The sequence below is a fragment of the Hesperophylax consimilis genome, chromosome 23 (assembly GCF_061612785.1).
Source record: "Hesperophylax consimilis isolate HC1 chromosome 23, BYU_Hcon_1.0, whole genome shotgun sequence".
Taxonomy (NCBI): domain Eukaryota; kingdom Metazoa; phylum Arthropoda; class Insecta; order Trichoptera; family Limnephilidae; genus Hesperophylax; species Hesperophylax consimilis.
Window position 1 is genome coordinate 13,214,684 of NC_142858.1, and position 5,538 is coordinate 13,220,221.

The 5,538-nt window shown below is 33.2% G+C and overlaps 3 non-coding genes across 3 annotated transcripts; all 3 read left to right on the top strand.

The window, feature by feature from the left end:
- The first annotated feature begins 3,688 nt into the window (after window positions 1-3,688).
- On the top strand, window positions 3,689-3,807 carry LOC149412340 (5S ribosomal RNA). Its single transcript, XR_016304596.1, has one exon. It is a non-coding gene; the product is annotated as a 5S ribosomal RNA (ribosomal RNA).
- A 323-nt stretch (window positions 3,808-4,130) lies between these two features.
- LOC149412341 (5S ribosomal RNA) lies at window positions 4,131-4,249 on the top strand. The gene has a single exon (XR_016304597.1). It is a non-coding gene; the product is annotated as a 5S ribosomal RNA (ribosomal RNA).
- Window positions 4,250-4,572: 323 nt separating this feature from the next.
- Window positions 4,573-4,691, top strand: LOC149412342 (5S ribosomal RNA). The gene has a single exon (XR_016304598.1). It is a non-coding gene; the product is annotated as a 5S ribosomal RNA (ribosomal RNA).
- Window positions 4,692-5,538: the final 847 nt, after the last annotated feature.

The window sequence follows — 5,538 nt, forward strand, 5'->3', positions numbered from 1 at the left end:
CTTTGAATAGTTAGAAAAAAAACTAAAGTCTGGAATCCCCATTATATCATACAGGTATCTAGACTTGAATCTTTCCAAAGAAAATTTACACGAATTTTGTCTTATCCATCAAGTGTCTACCATCTACTAGACGGTTACGAACAAAGACTTACATAATTCAAATTAGAGAGTCTAGTTAAAAGACGAAACATAAATGATCTCTTAATGCTTTACAAAATTGTGAATAATCAAGTAGATAGTAACATAGTCCGCAAAATTAATTTAAACGCCAGACCCATATTCACTACAAACCTTAACATATTATGGACCGACTTTTTTTTTAACAATTACACTTGTTATTTTAATCCTACATATGTCTAGAATGACTCGATCATACAACGATATTGCTAAAACACATGCTTGCACAGATATTTTCGTAAATGATATAACTTGTTTCAAGAGATATAACCACGATTTCTGTACTTCAAAAAAAAAACAAATATTGTTTGTTGATTTTTGATGGAATGATATTTTCTATTATATACCTAATTTAAACATATTTTTAACATTATTATGTATTGAAATTTTCGTAATTTTAAGCTTTATATAAAAAAAATACCGATATTGTTGTGTTTCCTTCAGTGAATGTGCAAATGTGATTGCTGCAGACAAATTAGTCTTGTGACATTTATATTTGTATGTATATTTATTTTATACTAACCACAAGAATGTACTTTAAATGTCCTGTTTAAAAAAAAATAAAAAATTCTGAATATTATTTACAGCCTCGACACTTGTAAATTGCTATCAAACTTAAGCCTAGCGTGATCCACGAAATAATAAAGCAACAAAGGAGGATAAGAAAGAAAACAAACAATGTAAGGTTTCTATCGCTGAGGAGAAAAAAAACTATTATTTTTGCTTTCTATAAATGCTTCTCATATAAAAGCCAACACGAAAATAGGAAATTACTTTCAAACGAACGGGGAATACTCCCCACATGATGAGCTAAGAAATAATAACCGTCGATTTATATAGATAACGATAGCTGTTTTGCTGGAATCTAATAATATTTGATCGTTTTTATTTTGGTTATCGTGTTTTTCTGCTATTCCGATATTATTGGTGCAAAATAGAAAGGGTCTTTTTCTACAGCAGTCAAAAAATAAATAAAGCAATAACCGGACGAATGATCGTTTTATAAAACGATTTCTTAAGCTAATTTTCTGTGATACAACAATAAGATGGAAGATGCTCGGCCCTAATCGGTTTTATACAAAAAGTTCAAAGGTTTTTATTTGATTTCTGTAGGTAGTTTATTGCTGTCGAAATGTGAAATATTTCACGGAATGTAAGTATATGGTGGTAAATAAGATTTATGAGACATTTAGACTCCGACTTGTACTATGCTATTTATTTATACTATGTCTGCTTTTATACATTGTTATATATATTGAAGAAAGGGTTAAACGAAAATCGACAGAAGTCCATTCGAAACCGAAGCGCAAATGGACCGTGCTATACAATAATAATTTCATCCATAGTAAACATCAAATCAGATAACAGAGGGTTAACTTGAAAAGTCGTAGATTTATGCGATGACGTTAACATCTTCGAGTTTAGACATAAGTCAAAGCAAAACAAAAATTTAATAAATGGAAGAGTAACAGCTTTAAAGCACATAGTTAAATTGTGTGCATTATGTAACTTTATTTTAAAATCAATTAAATTTTTTTCACAATTTTTCCACAGGGAAATGTACAAATAACTCAGTAATACTAGCTTATCATTCTGGTATCAAAAAGAGTAACAAGTACTTACAAAGCCTTGGATACAAATGCCAGTAAAAGCATGCTTTTGTCAAGTAGCTGACATACAAACTAATCGCCTGCTTGTAGGTCAGTATACGCACTCTAGATACAGGCATGCTAGGTATTCACGTCTCTAGTTCTTTTCTGAGATGGAGGTCCCAGAATAAATCATAAACGAACTGCAATTTTATTTTTGTAAGGCGGTGAACCTTTGTTCCTCAAATACTGGTAGCTGCGATAGTGCGTAATGTAGTTCAGAGTCTTTTCATCGCCCCGCCGCACAGTGGTCCCAAATCCCGATCTAGCTAGACAAAAATATTTTTTCATGGCATTTGATGCAAAAGGGTCAAAATGTAATAAAAAAATAAACATTTATTTTAGCCATTGTAACAGATCTTTTAAATCAAAATAAATTACTAATAAAATGCCTATAGTATAATGGTTCGGTTAACTCCTAACGAAGTACTTATTTTAAGTTATTAGTTAAAAATATTCTTTTAACATAATATGAGAACAAAACCGAATGACATTTTTTGTTTATGAATTACTGACCGAGTCGCTATCGTCACTATTATTAAACGCTAATGTTCCAACATTGGCTTTGTTAACAGACTTCTGTATTTTCTTCGCTAGAACTTCTGTAATCGATAATAATTTTAAGACACCCCTAGGTAAGACATCGCAATGTGTTGTTGATATTTTGGCAGCATCCCGTTTTCCATGTGACCTCAAGCTGATTTGAGTAGTATGATAGAGTTCTTGTGGATGATTTTTTCTTGGTTTTCTTTGAGACGAGAATAAAAAAAAATATTTTTCTGGTCTACCACGTAGTCCCTCATCACGCGTCTCTAAGGGAAGAATAAAAACTGTGTTAAGCCATGCGTGTTTAAACTTCAATTATAAAGTATTTCTTCCGACCTCAAACCATTTTCAAAATATTAATATAAACGAAGGGATTTTTTTCTTAAGTAAACTATCCTCGAGACTTTTAAAACTATTTTTTTTCAATAAATATTTTATATGTTCATAAACACACTGCCGTATTGCAGCACAATTCAACTTTGACGTGCCCTTTACTTCTAGAATCCCCAAAATATCCAAACGATAGATTGTAGGTAGAGGCTCTGTAAAAGACAAAAGAGCAAGTTTGAGCAAACAAATTTTATAAGATATTATACATAAAAAATGGTTTTATATGATACTAGTTTTGTTTGGTGGTACAAATCGGTACACGATTTTGAAAGTTTAATCAAACTTTGGCAAATAATTTTAAATATTGATACTTTTTTCACGATTCTTAATTAAAAGTGAAAGTAATGTTGAATAGGCAAATTATAAAATAATAAAATGGGTGTGTCAAGCCTACGCAAGACAGAAGTGAAACTTCTAGTATTCTTCTCTCTCTCTCTTTTCATTTCATTCTCTCTTTTTTTCTGTCTATTGACATATTTATAAGTAGCATGTGATAAAAAAAATTAAAAGTTATAAAAAAAGAAAAAAAAATTTAGTTAGAGCGGGGATCGAACCTCGGTTCTTCACGACCACAGTCGTGCGCTCTGCCTGTAGACAGCGAAGATGAGTTAGGAGAGTGAGTTAAACTAGGTATATAATATTAGCTAGGCTCCTATAGCGAAATGATCCCGTTTTTTCGTCACGGTCATGAGTCGGTTTTACTCCGGTCCTCGAAATTGCATGACGCGCGTAAAGAAGTTTCACTTCAAAAAATTCCTGCAAAGTTATGGATGTAATTACGATCTTTTTCAAGCGCGTATGTAATGATTATTTTTATCAACGTCGCATACACCTTGCTAATGTTTTCAGTATTATTAGGGCTTTTTTATACTAATTTTCATATATTTATTGGCAGGTAGAGTAGAAATTAATATTGTTTAGCGTTTGCCAACGACCATACCATGTTGAACACACCGGTTCTCGTCCGATCACCGAAGTTAAGCAACATTGGGCGCGGTCAGTACTTGGATGGGTGACCGCTTGGGAACACCGCGTGCCGTTGGCCCATTTTTTATGGTAATTTCATGTTTTTTTTTTTTTTTTTATCGTTACTATCATTAATAATATCATAAAATTCTTTAACTTTTCAAGTATGCTACAGGCCTAAAATATTACTTAGTGGATTGATATTATGGTCAACCATTGAAAAAAAAAATTCCTGCAAAGTTATGGATGTAATTACGATCTTTTTCAAGCGCGTATGTAATGATTATTTTTATCAACGTCGCACACACCTTGCTAATGTTTTCAGTATTATTAGGGCTTTTTTATACTAATTTTCATATATTTATTGGCAGGTAGAATAGAAATTAATATTGTTTAGCGTTTGCCAACGACCATACCATGTTGAACACACCGGTTCTCGTCCGATCACCGAAGTTAAGCAACATTGGGCGCGGTCAGTACTTGGATGGGTGACCGCTTGGGAACACCGCGTGCCGTTGGCCCATTTTTTATGGTAATTTCATGTTTTTTTTAATTTTTTTATCGTTACTATCATTAATAATATCATAAAATTCTTTAACTTTTCAAGTATGCTACAGGCCTAAAATATTACTTAGTGGATTGATATTATGGTCAACCATTGAAAAAAAAAATTCCTGCAAAGTTATGGATGTAATTACGATCTTTTTCAAGCGCGTATGTAATGATTATTTTTATCAACGTCGCACACACCTTGCTAATGTTTTCAGTATTATTAGGGCTTTTTTATACTAATTTTCATATATTTATTGGCAGGTAGAATAGAAATTAATATTGTTTAGCGTTTGCCAACGACCATACCATGTTGAACACACCGGTTCTCGTCCGATCACCGAAGTTAAGCAACATTGGGCGCGGTCAGTACTTGGATGGGTGACCGCTTGGGAACACCGCGTGCCGTTGGCCCATTTTTTATGGTAATTTTATGTTTTTTTTTATTTTTTTATCGTTAACATCATAAAAATTTTTATATCATTCTTTAACTTTTCAAGTATGCTACAGGCCTAAAATATTACTTAGTGGATTGATATTATGGTCAACCATTGAAAAAAAAAAGGCGTTAAAAACAAAAAAATAATGTGCGATGGCCGAGAATCGAACTCGGATCAACTGCTTGGAAAGCAACTACGCTGACCATTACACCACCAACGCCAGTTGTCGAGATGAGCTAAGAAGCATTTATATTTTACTTCAAAACTTTGACTAGATCAAATGAACTTTAATCGGTCCCGCATTTTCGTTTCGGTCATGAGTTGGTTTTACTCCGGTCCTCGAAATTGCATGACGCGGGTAAAGAAGTTTCACTTCAATAAAAGCAATTTAAAAGAACATACAATATAATTCAATTTCTATCTTTGCGTAATTTCTCTCCGATTTCAAATAACAACACTAACGATCGAACAGCGTGCACACCCGAAAGCGACTGACCGCTGGGCGAACGATTGGCAAATCCGAAGTTTCGTGTTTATAACGTTGCCACGTATCGCGCGTATTGTTTTAAATTTTTTATCGATGTGAACATAATACTGTGGACATTTTTAATGTTGGAAGAATATTTTTGTACATAAACAAAAACATCGTTGAAATCTTTTTATCTAGCTAGTTTCCTCTAAGGGGACCATAGAGCGCCGAGCCATTTTGACTTGCAAAAAAGCAACAAAACACCTTATACCGTGCGCCACTGGCAAACGACAAATCAAACGCCGTGCGATTGAATAACATACAAGCTAATAACTTGCAAGTTACCTACAGC